This window comes from Mirounga angustirostris, unplaced genomic scaffold, assembly GCF_029215605.1.
Source record: "Mirounga angustirostris isolate CCGP_5_RB_7025 unplaced genomic scaffold, mMirAng1.0.hap1 SCAF_9, whole genome shotgun sequence".
NCBI classification, from domain to species: Eukaryota; Metazoa; Chordata; class Mammalia; order Carnivora; family Phocidae; genus Mirounga; species Mirounga angustirostris.
The window spans coordinates 45,349,372-45,372,799 of NW_026991717.1; the positions used below are offsets into that span (position 1 = coordinate 45,349,372).

The 23,428-nt window shown below is 41.3% G+C and overlaps 1 long non-coding RNA gene across 1 annotated transcript in view; it reads left to right on the top strand.

Moving 5' to 3' along the window:
* LOC123861144 (uncharacterized) overlaps nt 1–23,428 on the top strand; it is a 233,484-nt gene that overhangs the window by 194,294 nt on the left and 15,762 nt on the right. The gene's annotated exons all lie outside the window — the stretch shown is intronic.

The following is a 23,428-nucleotide window of genomic DNA, read 5'->3' on the forward strand; positions in this document are numbered from 1 at the left end:
ATTCACCCTTAGATCAAAACAACTCTACTTAAGTCATAAACAAGTGGGTTTGAAATTATAACAAACCAATATCCAACATCTTTCCACTGCCTACACTGTCAAAAATGTTTATCATGTGTAACTCCTAGCTCTTAAGAAATAAACACATTTTGGATAAAACTTCTTGACATTCTCTAACCCTCTTTCCTGACATTGGCCAAATGTGAAAAGTCAGAGAAAAGATCACTTGCCTTTCTCCTCATCTGCCTAATGATGTAATAGTCTTCCAATCAGGAGACATATTTGAAATACTTCAATATGATGTCTTTCTGTTCTTTATTTTCTAGGTATCGTATTTGCCTTTCTACCTCCCTATCTTTCCAATTGTCTCTCCACCCATGTACCCGTCCACCTACATACCCATCTATTTAACAATAACACAAGGTTCTTTATAGTTTCCAAACTGTTTGTATTGTGGTCTTCTCACAGCAATATACTGAATGAAGGAAGAACATTTTCTGTATTTATGTGGCCTGGGCCCAATGAATATAAGAACAAAATGATTATGTACCTTACTTATCCTCCACTTTACTCCTCTTTCCTTTCAGATGCTCCCAGTCCCCAGCATACCCAATTCCTGTTCTTTTTTCCACATTACATGCTTATATTCTAGCCTTCTAGCCATGACCACAGGCAGCTTCTTAAAATTTACTACTTTAGCTCTTGTTCAAAGTCACACACAGACATTCTGCAAAACGCACTTCTGGGGGCTTGAAAATTTACAGCTACTGAAGTGTCTCATGCACCCTTTAGTAAAGAAATTAAGGAAAACTGGAATTTTCTTTTAATACTGGGGATTCCAGTTCCCTCTGATCGCAAATCTTTTCCATGGTAATTCTTCCCTTTCCTCCTTTTGTCTCATCTGTTGATGATAGGCGTCATTCATCATGCCAAAACTAATCCCTCCCCATCCTTTGAGCGTACACCCACGCACCCCTGAATTGCATATTGAATCTGCCCTCTGCTAGCTCCTTTCCTCTGCTCTACAACACATATGGGTGTCTACAGACCTGACAAATACCTTCTCTCTCAGCTCCTGCTAGTATTGCCACACACATTACCTGCTACTTCAACTTGCCCATCTTCTCACTCCTTAGCCCTTTGCAGTCTGGCTCACACCCTCACTGCTCTCCGGACTGCTCCTCTCCAGATTATCAGGGATCCAGCGCAGTGGCCTTTTGTTAAGACTTGCTATCCCCCCACCCCCAAAAAAGACTTACTGTCCTCAGCTCTTCTCTGAAACATTTAATGCCAGGTGAAGTTTGACAGAAGGAGATTCGATAGTTAAAGAAGAGTTTTTGGTAGGGAAAAGCTGCTAGTTGGCAAAGAGTTGGTTTACTTATGGTCATCTGGTCCTCAGTCTTATACCAGAAACTGGACTTTTTCTGTGTACCCAGAGATGAAAATAGCTTTGGGAATAGGTTGACACTCACGAAACTCCCAGGTGGTGTGGAGGGCCAAATTATTAACAATAATAAGGAAAACTTCTTTCTTTCCTGGCACTTAACACCTAACAAAGCTGCTTATAGTCACAGTATGCCCTCTAAGTATCAGCTGCAGTGTGCTGCAGTGGGATGGAAAGGCTGTGAAATCAAATAGACCTGGGATTGAATCTGACTCCCTCTTACTGGCTAATATCTAATTTTGGGGATGAGTTTAACTCAGTTTCTGCATCTATAAAAATAAGGATATTACCTGTTTTGGAGAAGTGATATACAATTTATCTGTAATTTACCAACATGTCACAGTAGTATCACGTACAAGGTGCCTGATGTCATCACCCTTATTACCGACAAACATTTGACCATTCAGGCCTGCCAGGCACAGTAGCTGACTAGGTTATAAACTGTGACTAACGCCCTGGCCCTGTGCTCTAGAAGTCTTCAGTGTAGTGCAGATCGCAGAGATGCCCAGTCCAGCACAACGTAGCAACTTGCATGGAAATATGTCAAAGGCATTGGTTGTGCACAGAAGTACTGCTTATCTCAGTGGGTTTTCCCCTCTCGTCTTTGCTGGACTAACTTATGCCATTCTCTATATCTCAGGTGAAACATCACACTTTCCTTCGTGTGATTTGTTGCCATGTGCTCTGTACTTACTGTTTTATCGTATTCATCCTGCTACCTGCTACTTTAATGTCTGTTTCAGACTCTTAGCTCTACGAGGCCAAGGACTATCTCTGTCTTGTTCATTGCTATGTCCCCATGGCTAATATAGTGCCTGGCACATAGCAGGAGCTCAAGAAACTTGTAGTTGAATTGGGATCTATAAGGGATTTGGTGGGGTTGTATGAGGGAAGGATTGGAGATAAGTGAAAAGATTGTAGAGACAAGATAATGAAGAGCCTTTTCTGCTGTAAGGAGTTTGGACCTTATATAGCAAAGAATGGTGAACCATTGAAAGATTTTGAGCAAGGGATATGACCAATTTGGAGTTTACAAAAGTTCATCAAGGTACAATTTAGTGTATTGGGTATATATGTATGTGGGTGTGGGGAAAAACAGGCATCCAAGAGTTGAGTTAGGAAAATTTTGCTAGAGACCAGGTAAGGAATTTAGGTAAGACCCAAACCAGGGTAATAGCAGTGGGGACAAAGCAATCTGTTTGAGAGGTAGAATTAATGGGATTAAGTGAACAAGTAGATGTGAGAAGGAAGAAGAAAAAGTTTATGTTGACTTCTAAGTTTCTAGGTTTTATAGTGGATGGTGGGTGAAAATTTCATTGTAAACAAAAGATAAGCTTTGACATCAGACAGCTAGGATGTAACATCACAAGACGTTAGCCTTACTATTCCCATCTGTAAAGTAAAAATTTTAATATCTACGTTTTGGGGTGGGTATGATATGAAATGGCTGGCACTGAGCAGAGACAACACTTAAGTTAGTATGTTTGTCCCTCCCCTTCACCACCACCACCCACCCCCTGCCATAATCAGGCTCTGGCTAAAAGAGTAAAAGTAGATTTAATGAGGGAAGACAGGGAATTTGGTTTTGCACACTTTAAGTTTTAGACATCTTAGTTACATTTTGAATACACAATAAAAGGTCTTAAAACTGAAACTAGGTCCTACAACATGTCCTACAACATTTTAAGCCTCTACAGCTTAAGAGATTTTTCTTAGAGAAGTCATGAATTTTTTCCCTCTTTATAGACTTTTGCAACCTGTTTTGAATAGAACAAGTTGAAACAGGTTTGCCCTGTAGAATATTAAAAGAGCGTACACTTCAGGGTAAGACCTGAAAGAGGGGAAATGTCTAATTCCGACTCAGATTCCTCAAGAGTGAAACGGATGGTTGTTATCCCTCAGGATGTGCAAGGATGAAATTCCTTGCAGTAGGACACCTACAATATACAGTCTGCACAGTTACTCAATAAATGTTGATTTCTTTCCTTCATAATTTTAAATCACAACACAAATACTTAATATGTTTTAAGAACCACTTACTGTGTTTTAAGAACCACTTACTGTGGTATACTGATCTGCAGTCAGTATACACTCTTTCAGCCAAAATTCCATTTCCTGCAACTACAAAACAAAGATTGTTTATAATAATGTGTTGACCAAAGACAAGGTATTGATGGAATCAAAGGCCAACTCACTAACATTTGGGGCAAATTAGAATATTAAAATAAAAATGAATGTTAGAAATTTCAGTAGGAAGTTATCTCTTGATTACCCAGAAAAATAATTTGTCACAGTGCCTCAGGACTCCTGAGCATTTTGCATGGTTGAAATTAGAGGGCATATTTACTTTGCTGCTAGTTTTATTTGGGGACATCATTTCTAACGTCATTCTTATCACAAGGGTACCTAATTTTGCAGAAGATACATGTTCCCAGCAGGAAGAGAAGAATAAATGTCTTTTTTAAGCTTCAGATCTTTTCATTTATAAAGTTATGAACAGTTATCAATTATTACTCTTCAGTTGCCAACTCCTGTTTGAATCCATAGTGACAAAGAAGTCGGCAGTTTGTATGTGAAGTTTTTACAAACTTAAATTCCTAGGGTAAGAGTCAAATTGAACAATAGATGCTGCAAAATGATGCCATTATATTTTTTAAAACAAACAAAGAATATTTATTTGATAGTTAGAACTCTAGCATTTTAACTGGACTCTTATATAAACAAGCAACCTTATTTAACCAATATTTTATGTTGTGGTGAGAATTACAAGTCTATTTTTAGAGGAGGAATTTCAGGAAGCATTAGGCATTCCCTCTATCAGATTAGTCTGATTCCTGAGCTTGTGTTCTTTCTAATATATCACAGGTTAAATCTGTTTAAACTTGTTCTCTTCAAAACAGGTTTCAGATGTCTGCGTGTGTGTGTGTACATGAGTGTGAGCAATGGTGTGGCAGGCCAACGTATCAAAATAGCCCTTTTTATGAATAGATTCAGTTGAGTAAATTTGAGGAAAATGGATAGTGTTTTTCAAAAGACTAAGTTGTAAAAGTAAATCTAAGACGGTGATTTCTGTGAAAAGACATTCTTGGTTTGAAATGGGATAAATGGCCTAATTTTCTTACTCTTATTAGTAACATAATACTGTGGTCGCCGTTTTGTGATCTGACATGACCCTGATATAGGAGAGTAGATGGGGATGGGTGAAGGATTCTCTACAACAAAGGTTGGCAATTTTGGAAGAGGTATCAGAAATGGCCCATAAACTTTGACTTTATTTGTGATATTAAGTAGTTGAGTAACTTGAGTAGTAAACAGAAAAGTCAATATGAAATATGACACCAGTGTGTGATCTCACTCCTTACATATTACTATCTTTTACTTCCTCTATAATTAAGGTGGCCTACTGCCCTGGTTGGCTTGGGACTTTCCTGGTTTTAGCACTGAAAGTTTACCTCAGTCCCAGGCAAATAGCAATGACTAGTCACCCTAATTATAATCCTAGATATAAAGTAGCCAGTGGCTTTTAATTTTTTTTAGAGATTTTATTTATTTATTTGAGAGAGAGAGCGCGAGCATGAGCAGGGGGGAAGAACAGAGGGAGAGGGAGAAGCACACTCCCCGCTGAGCAGCGAGCCTGATGTGGGGCTTGCAGGCCTCGAGTCCAGGACCTCAGGATCATGACCAAGCCGAAGGCAGATGCTTAACCAACTGAGCCACCCAGACGCCCGCCAGTGGCTTTTAAAAAGCATTTAGAATATTATCCAAAATCTCTTTTTGGAAAAAGATAGGATAACATGCAATATTTTTTCCTTTGGTGTGAGGGGAGGGGCAGGGTTACTAAAGAATAGTAATTCATTTGAATTTGGCACTTTATATCAAAATAGATGACATCATATTTTCTTTTCAAATCTAAATATTCCTGATTTTTTAAAAAGATTTTTATGTATTTGAGAGAGAGAGTGAGTGAGTGAGAGAGAGAACACAAGCAGAGGGAGGGGCCGAGGGAGAGGAAGAAGCAGACTCCCTGAAGGGAGCCCGATGTGGGGCTCGTTGAGGGGCTCGATCCCAGGACCCCGGAATCATGGTCTGAGCAGAAGGCGGATGGATGCTTAACCAGCTGAGCCACCCAGGCATCCCTACATATTCCTGGTTTTGAATCAGGAATTATCTATAAGTCTCCTTCCCTTGCCACTTCTATTTGTTCTTATGATCTCACTTTCCTATGAAGGATAGCTCAGGATATAAACTTAATAAAGCAACTAAGATGGGCAGTTGAACTGCTTAAAGAAAACCAATGTTGTAGGCAGCTAATCTTTAATTCTCTGCGAAACTTGCTGCCCCTCATCAAACCTGAGACCCCTAAAAGCAACGTGCTTAAACTGGACTCTGAAGAGACCTCTTCAGTTTGGCAATGAAGTGGTCAAATCACCTTTGCCGGTGATTTTCAACTACTGACATGAACTGCTCCCATCCATGTCTGCTCTGAGTCCCAGCTGCAGTTCTCTCCCTCATTGTGGATCACTGCTACAGAGCAGAATCCCTGGCAGGCACTCTGTTCAGAGCCACCGCCGGCTGGGAGTTACGGGGCTTTATGATCCAGTATTGCTGGCTTGCCCTGTTCTTCCCAGCTGTCGATGCAGCACTAAGGGCAAAAGGTGACTAGGTCACTTCTACTCCACCTGCTTCTGCTGTTGTTTCTTTTAAATCCTCTTAAATGGACTTTTAAGTGTAAACTTTGCAACCACGTCCTGGCCAAAGAACAACCTTAGAGGCCTCTGCAGCCTGGCTTTGGGTGGGAATCCCAGACCGTCCTGATTCCTGTTCACGAGCTCTCACTAATCTGGCAACCACGTGGTTAGTGCCAGTGTTAACCGCGTGGACTTGTCAGGGTGTTCCTTTGCCCAAAGGCTGCAGGAGGTTGACAGCTGGAACCACTGAAGTCTAAATTTCTCCTATCCAGGGACAAATGAGGAAGTCAGAAATTTCTCCTTGGCTGTACTTAAGATGCTAAAGCTGGGATGGGCTTTAGAAATCCGCTAGCCAGAAATCACAGAAGTTACCTTTAAGACTGGACAGGTTGCTGTGTCACAACTTACCCCTTTTATAGTGAAAGCTGCGATGATATAGTGACTGTAAGCAAGGACAGTGGAGCTAGTCTGCCTGGGTTTAATTCCTGGCTCCCCCACTTATTAGCTGTGTGACCTGGGATTAACTTCTCTCTCACTGTCCATCTGTAACATAAGAATAATAATAGTATCTACCTCAGACGGTTATTTCCGAAAGCCAAATGAGTCAATATCTGTAAAACACATAGAATAGTGCCTGGGAGAAAGAGCTACATAATCTTTAGCTGATATTAGTAGTATTAGTTACAAACCCACCAGCTCATCAAATAACCTGTTGCGGGCCTCAGTTCTTGGGATAACATTCATAAGGTTTGCCATTATTAATCATCATTACTATAATGGACTCAATGTTTATGGCCCCTCAAAATGGATATGTTGAAATACTAACCCCCATAGTGATGATTTTAGGAGGTGAGGTTTTGGGAGGTGATTAGGTCTTGAGGGTAGAGCCCTCTTCAATGGGAATAGCGCCTTTATAAAAGGAACTGAGAGAGCTCTCCTTCTGCCATGTTAGGACACAGTGAGCCATCTGCAGCCTGGAAGAGGGCTCCCACCACAACCTAACCATGTTGGCACCCTGATCTTGCTCTTCCAGCCTCCAGAACTGTGAGTGATAAATTCTGTCATTTATAAGCCACTGAGTCTTTGGTACTTTGTTGTGGTAGCCTGAACAAACTAAGACAGTTGCCAATATTTTTGATCTGCTAGCAACGAGCCCAGTTCTAAATAAATATTTTACAGATATTATCTCATATAAACTATATAAACCTCATTGAAATTGGTGCTGTCATTATCTTCATTCTACCTGGGAAGAAACTGAGGCTCAGGCAAGCTAAATGTGATGCCAAGTTCACCAGGTAGTAAATGACAGCTGGACTCACACCCAGATGTGATTTTGGATATGAGCTAGTACCATTAATGGCTTGAGACTTTAGAGGCTAGTAAGATGGGGGTGAATTTATTTTGCATGTGGGAGGAATGCGAATCCTTGAGGGCTGACCTTGGTAGATTAAATAGTCCCTCAGTGATACTAGGTCCTAATCCCTGGAAGCTGTGAACATTACCGAATATGGTAAAAAGGACATTGCAGGTGTGATTAAATCAAGGATCTTGAGATCAGGAGATTATCCCGAATTTTCCAGGTGGGTTCTAAATGCAATCCTATTATTTCCTTATAAGAGGCAGAGGGAGATTTGCACACAGAAAAAGAGAAGGCAGTGTGATCACAGAGGTAGAGATTGAAAGGATGTGATCACAAGGAAGCCAAAAATATTGGCAGCCACCAGAAGTTGGAGGGGCAAGGAACAGATTCGCCTCCTGAGCCTCTTGAGAGAGTGTGGTCTTTGTGTCACCTTGATTTCCACCCAGTGATACTGATTTCAGACTTTCGAAGTGTGAGAATAAATTTCTGTTGTTTTGAGACACCAAATTTGTGATAATTTGTTGCAGCAGCCTCAGGAAACTAATACAGCTGACCCTCAAACAACAGGGCTTTGAACCCCACAGATCCACTTATATGGAGATTTTTTTTTCAATAAATACACGTATAATACTGCAAATGTATTTTCTCTGTTCTTTTTTTCCCTAGCTTACTTTATTGTAAGAATACAGTATACGATACATATGACATACAAAATATATGTTAATTGTTTATGTTATCGGTAAGGCTTCCAGTCAACAGTAGGCTATTAGTAAAGTTTTGGGGCGTCAAAAGTTATACTCGGATTTTTTACTGCATGGGGGAAAGGGAGTGTTGATGGCCCCCAACCTCCCCACTGTTCAAGGGTCACCTGTACAAATCGTAATTAACATTTGGATTTCTGCCTTTTTAAATATAATTCCAAGGGTGTGGATGTTGAATAAAGCTTCCTACATGTGCACAGTTATGCTTAAATGAGGACCAAATCTTTTCTTTTCCACCGAAAGCAGTGGTTACCAAACTTAGCTGAACACTGGAATCCCCTGGGGAGATTAAAATTCCTGAATATCCAGCCACAACAGACCAATTACATCAGAATCTCTGGAGGTGGGACCCAGGCATAAATTCTTTTTAAAGCTCCCAGGTGATTCCAAGGTACAGCATGTTTGGGAACCACTGATTTAGAGAGAAGTAAGAAGCAGCTCTCTATCTCTGCTTGGATCTCTTCCTGCAATTCTAGGTGTGAATTTCCAAGTGCCTTGCTAAGTGTCCTCATCTGGTCACCACGTTACCTCAAGCTAAATATATCAGGAACAGAGCTCATTCTGTTCTCTCTGCAAACTTGTTCCCTGTTCTGTGCACCCAGTGTGGGTACTGATACCACCAGCTTCTATATCATCTTGGCACCATGTGACTCCTCACTCTCTTCTTCCCGCCTCTCTGCCTCACCTCCAGACGTACTTCTCCCAGCTGAGGACTTGAGGGGCCTTTGAGGTGGGGTGGAGGGGACAAGTGGACTCCAAATTGAAACCTTTCCCACTGTCCTTTAGAGCTACTGCTTTTAAAAAATATCTGATTAATGAATTAAAGTTCTATGAAAGATAGCATTGGGAAAAATGGGTTCTGCTTAAAAAATGGAAAAAGAAATGACAATAGTATAGCTGCATTATGCGTCCTGTGTCTTAAACAGAAGACCTGTATTTTCATGGGAACTGTAATATGGGGAGCTGCTTGGAATGGTAAACCCGATAGCTTACTATGTCCAGGCAAACTGCAACAGGGAAGCTGTAGGCAGAGGCCAGACACCAAAAAAAAAGAGCCATAAGAAGTCTCAAGGGAAAGGCAGGGCATATCTTCAAAGCCAGAAGCTACTCCGTACTACAGAACTAGGAGACATTTCTTCCTTTTCACATATCAGTATACCAAAGTTCAGAAAGATTCAGACACTTGTCCAAGATCACACAGCTAATAAATTGTGGCTTGTAGATTTGAATCTGGATCTTGCTCATCCCAAGGCCCCCAGGCTTAAACTCTTAGTTTGATCTACTACATCCTCCCCAGTGTTTCTTAAATTTTAGTGTGTGTAAGAATCACGTGGACTGTTAAAGATGCCAGTTCTGAGGCCCAGCAGCTGGGAGCTGATACAAAAGGTCCAAAGTGGGGTCCAGGCACTTGTGTTTTTTAAACCAGCATCTGAGGTGATTCTCGTGTAAGCAGGATACAGACCATGCTCTGAAAAACCTGGCATAGGATTTGTGCATGGGCAAGATGTCCTTGGCTTTACCCCTATTTTTATTGCAGCATTATTTATAATAGCCAAGATATAGAAGCAACCCAAGTGTCCATGTGTAGATGAATGGATAAAGAAGATGTGGTGTATATGTATACACAATGGAATATTACTCAGCCATAAAAAGAATGAAACATGGGTGGACCTAGAGGGTATAATGCTAAGTGAAATAAGTCTGTCAGAGAAAGACAAATACCATCTGATTTCACTAATGTGGAATTTAAGAAACAAAATAAACGAACCAAGAAAAAGACCAAACAAACAAACAAACAAAAAGAGAAAGAGAGAGAGAAAGAAACAAACAAAAAACAAACCAGACTCTTAAAAGCAGAGAACAAACTGGTGGTTACCAGAGGGGGGTGGGTGGAGGGATGGGTGAAATAGGTGATGGGGATTAAGAGTACACTCATCTCGATGAGCAATGAGTAATAGACAGAATTGTTGAATCACTATATTATATACCTGAAACTAATATAACATTGTATGTTAACTATACTTCAAAAAAAGAAAAAATGCCCTTGGCTTCAAGAACCTGTTGAAACAGTTGGAGACAATGAGAAGCTTATGCCCCCCTTTCCAGAAAGTGGCTTTTTGGGCTTAGGTTGGCTACAGGGTTGGAGGACTGGGCTTCTGTTAACATTCCAGTGAGATTTTACCAAGGGCAGGAGTAGCTGCCCGGGAACACCTGGTTCCTTGTCAACCTCCTAAATCCTATAGATCTTACATTCTGTAGAGTGAGTGAAATGATTTTAACATTGTCAAGAGGACCCAGTTTTAGGGTCAGATTTTGCAAGAATAGCCAAATGCTGCTGCAGTGGCTGTCAGCCTTGTCCCCTTTGCAGCCTGCCTGAAAGAGAGCATTATAGACTCACTTATCTGATCTGGCTCTGAGCTACAGGATGCCTTCTGCTACCGAGGCTCATAATAGCAGCTTTGAAGTCCAGTGCAAGTGTGAATTTATTGTTTTGTAAAGACCAGATTCCTGAACAGGTCATAAATTACCTTGTTAGACAAAGGCTTCTGGGGAAATGTAATGTGTTGAAATCCTTCAGTGGGTGATTATCCTAACACATTGCTGGCAGAGCAAATAACTGGCACTCACACACCAAAACCCAACAGCTGCCAAACTCCAGAGAAGCTGCAGCTAGGCTAAGCTTTGAAATCTTAGTTAACCTTTTTCCTAGGTGAGAAAGTGGAGAAAAAAGAGAAAGAATAGCAATTTTAAAAAAAATTGGCTTTACATTCCTGATCTTGTTTAGGAAAAGTCTGTTTTGGGACACCTGGGTGGCTCAGTGGTTAAGTAACTGCCTTTGGCTCAGGTCACGATCCCAGGGTCCTGGGATCAAGTCCCGCATCGGGCTCCCTGCTCAGCAGTGAGTCTGTTTCTCCCTCTTCCTCTGACCCTCTGCCCACTTGTGCTCACTCTCTCTCTCTCTCTCTCTCAAATAAAGAAAATTTAAAAAAAAAAAAAAAAAAGGAAAAGTCTGTTTTGGGAAACCAATGAAATATAGCTGATTACTGTTAAAAGGATTTTGGTGGCATTATTCTCCTGGATTTCAAGAAGATCTCTTTTCATCTTTGGAGCATTGTCTTTTCTGTGCTCATACCTTTCCTATTTCTGTAGGTGACCTTCCCAGAGTTATAACTGGCATAATTAGCTCTTTGACACAGGTCACTGATTGGTCATTATCTGATGATTCTTAGGGCCACCTCTCTTCTCTCCAGGCCTGGTATGAAATATCAGCCTCTGTTAGGAACTTCATCATTCTGTCTTACCTCCTACAATAGAGTTTTTGCAATTTCTAGCTAGATGGAAGGCCTTGAGTAGATTCTAAATGCAAACTGAAGATAAAATCAGATCAAAATTTGGATTATGAACTTTCTTTTAGAGTAATATTTTTAAATGTGCATTGCAGGGAATTTAGATAATACTGAAAATACACAGAAGAAAAATAAGAACTACCCCAAAGCCCATCACCCAGAAGAGCCATAATTTACATTTTGGCTTAAAAATGGGCTTACACTGAATGTATTGCTTTGTAACCTGCTTTTCCACACAGCTAGATATCATAGTCAATGTCATTGAAACATCTTTTCCAATGACTACAAAGTAGACCTACTCCTAAGTTTGTTGGTTAGAAGATGGTGCTAGTATTCCCCAAGTACTTATTTGGTTAAGGGATATGGAAGATAATTGCCTTCTTCTCTGTGGGTCAAGAGCATTATTCATTTGTTCAGTATTTATTGAGTACTTACTATGTTTCAGACACTGTTCAAGATGCTAGGGATACCACCTGAATAGTACAGACAAAAATCCCTGTCCTAAAGCACCATGGGAATATAAGAGTACACTTTTTAAAAAATTGCTGAATTCCTTTTAATATTGACGATTTGGGTTGATTACACCAAACACCCATCAAATAAAGGCCACTGATAGTATATAAAATCTTCAGGAATTAATGTTAGTCACCATAGAATAGCATGTTTTTGGTTTACACTCTATTTTAGCACAGGACCTGGTACATAGTAAGTGCTCAATAAATACTGGTTGAATGAATTTATGAGTACGTATCTCCCACATAATTGAAGTTGGTTTGCTTGTCAAAAGTTTAGGACTTCTTCCTGGAATTCAGGAAGGGAAATAAAAGCTAAATGCTATGGTGGCTCTTGTCTCCTTGGACATTTGTCCACAAAGGAGAGGACAAATTAAATCAGATAGCCTTGTCAAGAGTTGCCTCTAAGCCCGAGTTTTCTCCTCATGGGCAGAGTGCTATACTCAAGTTCTAGAGACCTTCATATCATGGCATTGCAACATGCCCTCAGGAAAAGGAGGGGGCTAGGTGAGCCGTACATTGTTCAGACATTTTCAGGCAAGGAAAGAGAACCAGCTTATTAATCTCAGCAGCAAAGGAAACAGTTCTTTGCGTAGAATTGTGGGCTTTGGGGAATGCATTAACGTATGTGCTGTCCCAGAGCAAGACATAGGTTTGATGTATGTGGTATTCAGAGACTCAGAAACTGGAAAAAACAGAGATTAGATCAAGTTCTTTTCACTTATTTGATTTGTGTCTGATGCCTACATTTTGACAGATAATTAGCGGGTCATATAGAGTACCTGGAAGGCACTGAAATATTACAACTTACGGGTAGCCAGCTCCAGATGGTAGACTATATGTTAAGAGTCATCCCGAAGTTGGATTGCCAGATCTCTGACACTTGGAAAAAATGATCATAGAAGATGTTTGAATTTGCTTTAAGGCAGGACCTAATAAATACGTGTGCATTGTGGGAACTGAAGCAGTAAATCTGTTATTTTTGCTAAGAACTAGCAAACTCTGAGAACAGAATGGGGTGAGAGGAAGGATCTGCTGAATTAGAGAGGGTGGAATAAAATATGTAAATGACACTGAAAGAAATGTTAATGAAGCAGAGCTGGTTTCTGTAGGTAAGGGGTTTTGGGCCTCTAGAAGGGATGTAGGAAAGATGGCTAGTGGTTTGATGGTCAGGGTTGCTTTTATAGAAGAGGAAGACCCACTGAGAGTTTGTTTCGGGTCTGTTTTATGTCTGCTCTCCCTTGACTTTTGTACAACGTTGGGCAGCAATAATCAACTTCTATGTAGAAAAGGGGAGTGGTGCCTGAGTCCCACAATTGGAATTCAGGCCTGGGGCTTGTGCTCCAGACCTTTTATTCTGTACCCAGCTCTTTGAGGGCATACCCTGGCCCCACAGGCCTGGGTTTAACCCTGGGACTTTGCCACTTAATTGCACTATTACTTGGGCAAGTTACTCACCTCTCAGTTTGACAAGGAAAACTTCAAGGGAAATGTTCTCTTCTCAGTAGAAACCCACAGATGATGATTAGGAAAGCAGACTTTCTTCAGATGAAATGACTTTTAGAAATTCTATTCCTGGGGCGCCTGGGTGGCTCAGTTGGTTAAGCGACTACCTTCAGCTCAGGTCATGATCCTGGAGTCCCTGGATCGAGTCCCGCATCTGGCTCCCTGCTCGGCAGGGAGTCTGCTTCTCCCTCTGACCCTCCCCCCTCTCATGTGCTCTCTCTCATTCTCTCTCTCTCAAATAAATAAATAAAATCTTTTTAAAAAAAAGAAAAGAAAAGAAATTCTATTCCTGTTTAAATTTGTAGGAATGCATATCCGACTCTAGGCCTCCTTGTACCTACCCATGTGGCTCTTTCACAAACATCTCAAATTCACTGTGTTGAGAACATTCCCCATGCACATCATAAATGCATCTGGGTCCTTCAGTGCTGTCCAGTGCCATCGCCACATGCTGGTCGACTGCAAGCTCCAGGATAGTAATGGTGTTGACTTCATTCATTACTGGACTCACAGTGCCTGGCACAGTGCCTGGCATATTGCAGGCACTCAGTGTCTGCTTCATGAATGAAGAATTGACTCCTTCTCTCTTTAGGTTCTCCTTTTTCTAGGATCTCCACAAACTATCACAGAACTGAAATACAAATCCCATGGATTACCTACTTAAATATCTTAGATGGCTTCCCATTGTAGGAAAGAAAATGTGTGGAGACCCTCCCAATATGAACTCTGCTTGCCTTCCTTACCTCATCTTGTGCTGATCCCCGTGGCCCTTCTCTGAGCTCCAGCTGAATAGAAACAGCCTAGTCTTCCTCCGCATGCCATGCCTTTACACCTCTGTGCTTTCCTGCATTTCTCATTCAGGCTAGAGACCAATTTGTGAGGAACAAGAAGATGCCTATTCACACCCCTCAAAAAAAAAAAAAAAAAGCCCTGAGAGTTTCTCAATGATGGTTAGCGTCAAAATCATGTTAGCCTCTGTATTTTTTAGATGAGATGGTCATGCAGATGCATTGTGGGGAGATGCATTTGTCAAGAGGGAAATATTCATTTATTTGAGTAGACCTGTCGAGGTTACCTTTAAAGATAAATGAAACTTTTACTGTTAGGGAAAAAACCTTAAATATAATCACTGTGCTGGAATATCCACACATGTAGGAAGCTCATATTCTGCCTTCAGTCGTATCTTATCTGGGAATAGAAACAGTTTTGGAACCAGTTATAGTTCTGTTCCTCAAAGAGGGGCATATGTTGAGGTGACTTGGGGATGGGAGTAGTGTAGTTAAGAGAGTGGCTGGGAGAGCTTCTCCAGGAAACTTCTGGAAGAGAGTTATAGAAGACCAGGAAGAAGAGTGAATGGGGATAAGAGGCCTAAACTCTGCTCAGGTCTTAGCCTTCTGGCTTGTGATCCACCTCGAGATGTGAGCTCAGGTTTATGGGCACTTTTTGGGAACACCCAGGGCTGCAAAATTTGTGGCACCACAACAATGTACCTTCCAACTTCTGGTCAGCCCTCTCCCACTATGGAAGGAGAAAAACAAAATACCGCCTTCCCTCCCCACCCCAACCCCTTTACTTCCTTCTTTCCTCCTCATTCCATGCAAAAACTCTTTTCTACTTCAACAAGCCTATTAGCTGAGCCAACACTGTAAAAACTTCATTTTGTCCCTCTTTCAGTTTAGGGACTCTTTTCCTAAAATTCCAAGAGGAGTTTTGGGGGTATATAGGGAAAACCTGAGCTCTCCAAAGAAGTGAGGTTAGGAGCCAAATTCTTGGGGAATTTTGGACTCCTTCATCATCATAAAGACTATGTTTCTCTCAGGTTCTGAGTGAATTGGTCCTGTCTGTATGTTCTGACCCTTGAAAGTTAATTTTGCATTTTCCAGTTTCTTGGTGCAGTTCATAACTCCTCCTAAGACTGGCCCTTCATTTCTCTTGCTCTCCCTTGGGCCTCTGGATGTCAGTGAGCAAAGTCTAACGATGACTCGTCTTTTGAGAATGTGAGTCCCTGTGGGTATCTAGCAGGTAAAGAGGAGGTCATCGAAGCAGCAGCATGGTCGTTTAGTCAGTATTTCCTTTTGAAGGTTTGGAAGCCCTGGCTCACCAGCCTGCCTCTGCTTGACAAATGATGAAGATAATGAAAGTGAAGGTGCAGAGCGGAACGGCCAAGGCAGTCTGGGCACGTCTCTCATCACCACCTGTTTGGTGAGCTTGTGTTTATTCCCGCCTTTGAAGGGCTGGCAGGCTGTGTGGCCTGGGCCTGCGAACACCCAAATCCTGGAGCAAAGAGAGGTTGGAAGACAGATGAAGGGAATGCTTTCAAACAATATTGCTTTGTCTAATTAGTGCAGACAGAGAGCCCCCCGAGGAGCTTCAGGTGACCTCAGCCTTGCAAGGCTCAGGTATTTCTCAGAACCGACAGGGGCTGGAAACCTTTTCACTTTGCACAGACTGGTCTGGGAATCTTGAAAGAATCCGTTTTCTTTCGACCCACAGTGCTTCTGGGTGTGCATGTGGTGGGTTGGGGGTGGGGTGAAAGATTCTCTAAGACATTTATTCTCATTGTTCTTTTGGTTGTGATAAATTCCATGCACGGAAAAGTCTGCATTCCTAGGTCCTTCTGTTTGAGGTTCTATTTGAGACTTGACTAGGAAGCCCCAGGCTGCCCTGTGCACGACCTCTTCTGATCATGCCCTGAAAGTTTATGCTTCTCCTTCTTTACCTTTGCATACTGTGGAGGAGAAATTGTAATAATGCTTGCTGTGGGCCAAGGCCTTTTTTATGCTTAGGGCTTTGGAAGGCAGTAATTATCATCACTACTGAAGAGAAAGCTCAGTTTTACAGAGGCCAGCAACATTCCAAAGCCCCATAGCAGGTATCTCATAGAGCTAGGATTTGCACCCAGGCCTGTCTAGCTCTCAGCCGCCACAACATCCTGCCTCCCTTGAGAAACGGATGGTTGATATGGGATGTGTTGGTACAAAGCGGCCTCCTGAAATCAGCTTTGCATAGCAGGGGCCAAACAGTGCACATTTCACAGGACTGGCAGATTGGCAGGGCTGTACCACATTAGGAGTCTGACATGCCAGATCCTAGTTGGACTATCCTATCTCTGACCATAAGAGCTCGAGAAAATCACCTGAACTTTCTGTTCTGATTTCCTTATCCAGCAAATAATACCTGTACTTTCCACTTTGCAAAATGGTTTTGAAGGAGCTCTGTGGATTAAAAAGGACTTCATGAACATAAGGGCCTCCTGGATGAGGCACTTTTCAAAAAAAGAGCTGTTTGAGTACAGAAATATTTTAGGCATATTTTATTTTTTCATGATAGTTCACTGATGTGTTTTTAGATATGTTAAACCTTCACAGTCTCACCTTCAAAATCACAGTCCAGTAAGATCCTAGGCTTCTTTATGTCTGAGTTACAACAAATAAAAAAACACCAGTCTTCTGTACTTGTTAGAAAATGCAACTTCCTTGAAAGTCTTGTCTTGGTGGGTATTCTGGCTCAAATGCTTCCCAGTCTGGTTAGATTAAAAAAAAATTTAATATGGCCTTCTTCTGTGTTGTTTATTGGCCAATATGTTTCATGCCTCATTTGCCCTCAAATTCATATTTTTATTCATCAGAGTATTTGTTCTGCCTCTGTGTGTATGTGTATGTACTCTCACTACACAGTCGCTAAAAGCCTTTGGACTTTAAACACTGGCCACATGTTATGATATTTATTTTTTATTTGGTCAAGTTACATGATTTCTGTATATTATTTTAAAACCAAAAGAACAAAGGAAAAACAATAAAGAATTTTGCCTCAAATAAGCAGCCTCATGACATGCCCAAGGTGGTGAGGGTCAGTTTTTACTCCATGCACACCTTTTAATTACATGCAGCCTAAACTGGGGTGGCCGTCTCTGACCTGGATCCTCAGACCTGTTATGCACTCTGATGGGTGCTATCCACCAGTGTCCATCCTTCATGTGAGTCCATAATTCTGTCTTGCCCTCCCAGCAGGCAAGGGGGCTGGAGCCAGGCTGGTTTTCTTGCAATTACTGAACAGCAAGAGCCCATAATTATGAAATTCCTAAAGAAGATACCCCTTTTAGCAAGTTCATCTTCTCTCCCTTTTCTTGCTAATTTCATACCTACAGTCACATCTCATTGGGTTTGGGAATTTTATCATGTTTATTGGCAATCTTTTTCATAAACTTTATTTTTAAATTGCCATAAACTTTAAAAAATGTTAACCTCAGGAGTAGATCATTGTGTTAATCATAGTTCTCTTATATTATTTATTCTTTTATTTCCTATTCTGATTCCCTAGCATGCTTTCACAGGTAACCATTTCAGTGTGTTTATACCATGTGTGTGTTTGCATGTGTATATGAGATTATGTTTTTGTAAATGGCTATGAGCTTTCATCATTGATTTTTTTTTTTCCTCTGTGCCCAACTATCTCAGGAGCTTTCAGTTCACCATGGACGTGTTTCTTTTCTTTGGCAAATGAATAACATGTGTATACACATAAATCTGCCATTTTCACCTAGAAATGTGGCCAGAGTTCTTAGAAATTCTGTCTCAGTGAGTCTTTCTTTTACTCACATCTCTTGAGAACTCACCTACCTGATAGAATCTTAACCTTTGAAAGGTACTTCCTGTGATTATCTCTTTTTTGAGGAGGAGGTGATTGATGCAAAGATGTGATGGAACTGAGAGGTAGAGGAAACTGAGTGACGGTAGATGGTGGTAGATGAGACACCTAGGTCTGACATTAGGTCAGCCACTAGGCATGAGCCCTTGAGAAATTTACATAAACCAACAAAACCTCAGTTTTTTAATCTGTAAAATGGACTTAGTACCCATGTTATAGTGTTGAGTTACACTTAAATGAAATAATATATTGACAAGCACCAAACTCAATGCCTGGCATATGCGAAGCATCCAGTAGGTGTTGGTTGAATCAGAACATCTTTCTTGAATAATTTGAAGTTTCCTGCTGAATTTAGGTAGTAGGGAAGAACCCTTTACCTGAGGGGACAGGAAAAGAAATGTGTGAATTGCTTTAGGCTCATTATATTTGCCTAAAGAAGAAGGCAGAGGTGCAGGGAACAGCCATCGGCCTTTGCAGAGCTGGTAAACAGAGGTGGGTTGTGCAGGAAAGCAGAAACAACATAAGATATCTATATATTTCTAATATATTGCTTCTCTCTCTCTCTCTCTCTCATTTTTTTGCTTCTCTATTTCTCAACTGAAAACACAGTGGCTGTCTCTGAACTGGGAGTTGAGAGCTTGACTCCTAAGATTCAGTTATGAGCCTTAGTTTCTTCACCAGTCAGAAAATAGAGGGGTGGGCATTTCTCAGCGGGGCAGTGCAATTCTTCATTGCATGCGACAGAACTCCCAGTCATTGTTAGGCCACCGGCCTCTCTCCCCATTCAGCATGTTCCTTGAGGGAAGCTCCCAGATCTCCAGGGTCCCTTCTGGAGCTGGCTCTCAGTGAGTCCGTGTTACTCACCCAGAGTGGGTAGAAAGCATTGTTGTGTTGGTAGGAATAAATGGTCGTTTCATTTATTTAGTTCCAGATTACCTTCATGAGAGAATAGATTGATTGGAAGAAGATATAGGCTGGTATAACAACAGGGGCCAGAGCAGACTGCATTCTGTCTCTGAGCCCAGCTTCATCCTCTGCATTTGAGATAAAACCACCCACTGCACACCATTCTTGTAGAACTGAAATGGGATGACATTCACTAAGGCAAAAACACAGTGCTTGATTTCTATGTGTTCAATATAATTTTTAAAAAGGAGATTATTTCAGTGGTTATCAGGAACCCAATATGACAACTTTTTTGGATAATAGCACCTGTATCTACATGCATCATAGAGAATGTTGGCTTCTCTTCATGACATAGAAAATGGTCCCAGTCTCCCCCCGCCTCTTACTGTGACCTTGTACACCTTGGTGCTGAAGATCTTTCAGGCTCAATGATATCCCCAGACTTCTTTGGTGGGTGAGAAGTCGCTTATGTATATTGTACAATCAGAAAAGGAAATGGAATGAAGTGGAAGAGCTTATGGGGAAGGCTTTTTAGAGCTCTGGTTTGCCACTTCCTTCCAGAAGCCATTTTATATTGCTTTGCTAGATCAGATGCAAAATAAAGTTGTTAAATGGAACAGGAAAAGGTCCTCATCATTTTTTGCACTGAAGTCCTTGATATTTACCTTCAGATTTGGAGAAATGAAAGGCCATCTCCTCAGCTGTTAATTGGGGTAGTGCTGGAGGGACAGCGAGCAGTAGCCTTTGACATTTAGAGAACTAGACCAGATGCTTTTAGCACATTAAAATCGGATTTTTGATTTGTATTTATGTATGTAAATAACCTTTTTTCCTTGCAATTTTAGTCTTTGTATTTATATATTTGCATTGTGCTCTGAACACAATCACTATGATTAGCAATATTTATTTAAAATTAAGAAATATTTATTTTGCTGTGATTTCATTTCTCCCCTGTTTTCAGATGCAGTAAAGTCAAATGCCCTAATGATGAAGGCAGTGAAAGGAGATTTAACCCAGTAGCTCACTAATTTGAGTGAGACTGTGTTTCTATTACTGCCTCAAAAGGGAAACTTCTCATCGGTGAGGGTTTTGTATCTCTCTCCACCCATTCCTTCACCTAGGTTGAGGAGGACAGCCGTCACTAAAACCTTTAGAAACCCTATCATGGAAGGAGTGGGTCTTCTCCTTCTAGTCTACCCATTCTGATAAAGAATTTCAAGAAAGTTCTTTCTCCAGTAGTGGGAACATTTTCGCTTCCTGAGGCCTTCCCAGGGTCAGATGATGCTTGATGATAAGACACATTAGGTCTTATCATCTCCAAGGATGACAAGTTGGGTTGAAATATTAACTGGACAGCTTTTGGATGGCTTTCTAATTTCCCATGGTTCTACATTTTGAAAATTTAAAAAATAAAAGGAGTTTCTTTTCAGGTTGAACATTTATATTCTTGCCAAAGTATATTTCTGCTTCTGGTTTCCAATAACAGCAGGCCTGGGGCATGAACATAGCCTGCCTCCTGTGACGGGGACTTCCCCAAGGCCCTCTTGGGGACTCTTTGAGACCTGGGTACAGGGCTTGCTTTGTGCTTCTTTCCTTTGGGGGAATGATTAGGTATGTCATTTAATCAATTTGGGTTGATAGCCTAGGGTTGTTAAAAAGCAGATGTTGATCATGGGAGTAATTATTAAGAGCTGCATACCCCAAATCATTTACAATCTGAGATCTGAAGCAAAATATTCATTCTCACATGTCAGGTCTCCATCGTCCCTCCTCCTGCCCCAGATGTGCTGCCTCTAATGAATGCACCTTTGAGCACCTCACCTGCCAAGAGATGTTCTCCTGCTGCTGGTGCTATGAGATCTCTCCAGAGATCTATAGGTATAGCGGGCCCCATGTAATAAATCCACAGAAAGGGCCGTCCCCACCCTTCCCCAGCTCACACTTTATAATGCTCAATCTGAAATGACCTTTAAAAAGCCAGATAATATTTTATTTACCTTTTTTCTCCCATTTACTGTTAAATGTTAATGAAGGTAAAAGATTCAAATTCCTGCTAATAAAACACTTTAATTGACTCCAGTGTAACCATAACTGTAAATTGGCTACTTTGTATGAACGACCTTAGAGCTTCCCTGCCCCCGACTCTGCTGCCTGTGCAAGTTTGGAAGTTGGCAGCAAACATTTTCTTTGTTCTTCTTGGGCTTCACATGCCACCTGAGGGCCCTGTACTTTAAGACTTGCAACCAGGAGCAGTTTCAGATCTCTCCTCTCAGCAGAATTCACTGCCCTTCACTCCTCCCACAGCTTTTATTGACATCCTTCAGATTCAGGGCCTATAATAGGTACCACCTCCTCCAGGAAGCCATATAGGATCCCTGCTTCCCTCTCATCTTCCTCCAAATGGCCACAGCATTTTGGGACTTTCCCTGTGATACTTCTCACTTTGCCTTTTGTTTTGGTAACTTTTGTAGTTGTGTTTTCTTCTTACTTAGAAACCCTGTATATGGTTGTTGTTCAATAAGTATCTATTCAATTAACTGGTTTTAGTGAAAAGAGGAAAAAGTTGATTTCACTGGCTTATTGCATTCCCATGTTCTGGGGCATTCTTAAAACATTTGCTAAATGCTCTTTGTCTGGATTTCTTAGGCAAAACTACTCAGTATTCAAACCTTTATAACAACGTGCTGCTTGAGAGAGAGTTTCAAAAGAGAAGGAAAGTGGCATCATCTATATCTCTATAATTAAAAAAAGAAGCAAAAGGAGCGTCTGTATGATCTTGTGCAAGGTGAGATGGGGTGGTCAGAGAAAATGACAGGTCAGGCTTCTCTTGCTCTGGCTACAGCTCTAGGGGCAGAGGCTGTGGACTTAACTACTTCTGTGCTCAGTGGAGTTCTGATGAAGCATGGGCCTCCCAGCATGTCATCTGAACTGTAGTTGGGTGGGTCTACAATCTTTTTCCAACTCCAGAGCATTGCCGATTTTAGAAGGTAGGTAGGCCAGCTCCCAGACAACAGCATCTATCACCAGTGAGCTCTGAGCTGCTGGTGGAAGAGGTGGCTTCAGTCAATGACAAGATCTGAAAGAGGCAGAAGAGCAGAGAGATTAAGACAATGACCATTCAGTTGCTGTGTGATCTTGAGTGCATTATTTCACCTCTCTGTAAAATGGGGGTGATTGCAGTATCTACTTCACACAGATATTCTTTTTTTTTTTAAGATTTTATTTATTTATTTGACAGAGATAGAGAGCACAAGTAGGCAGAGAGGCAGGCAGAGGGAGAGGGAGAGGGAGAGGGAGAAGCAGGCTCTCCGCTGACCAGGGAGCCCGATGCAGGACTCCCTGGGATCCCAGGACCCTGGGATCATGACCTGAGCTGAAGGCAGCTGCTTAACGACTGAGCCACCCAGGCACCCCACACAGATATTCTGACAATTAAGTGCAAAGAATTTAAGTGAAAAGCTCTTAGAATAATGTCTGGCATACAATAAATAGTAAATGTTAGCTGTTAGCTTTTATTACTTTTCCTAGTCTAGAAGCAGAGAAGAATAATAAAAAGGAAAAAAAAAAAAAGATGAAATACTTTCTCCTTTTCATGAAAAGAGTCCTGAGCTTTGGAAAAGGGATTCCCTGCTTGTACTTTACCAGCTCCCTTTCCCCCACCCACAGTTGCTTCCCAGGGATCTTTCCACTCCAGGCCCATTTCAAGAGTTACCTCTTCGAGGATGCCTTTCCTGATGTCCTTACTTCCCTCATCTACATTTTTGCAGTGTTTTGAATCTCTCATGAGGCAGTACTTCTTCTAAATATGTCTGTACCTGCCTTCTAGTTTCTGAGGGTCTCTTTCCAATCATATAAGTTACTAGGGTTCAGCTAGGAATATGTCAATCCTAGAGCTAAACCAAGATGTCTTCTGCTTAGATTGAATAGTATACTTTGTTTCTCCATTCATAGAAAAAGAAAAACTAATGGATGGTTGTCCTTAACTTTAGGTTTTCCTCTCATAAACTCTGCTTATTCCATCTGTGCCTGTCTTCAGTTAACTATCTATGACTCTATCCCTCAACCCTGGCTCACCGGGGGAATGTTAACCACCAGACTTTCTGGGGAACATCAACGTTATCATGGCTTGGGCTCTGCCCCTGACCAATTAAAACAAATTCTGAGGGTTGGGCCTGGGCATCTGTAGATTTTTAAAAGTTTCTAATGTACAGCCAGGGTTGAGAACCATAGATCTACAATGGATCTTGTCTAAGAGAA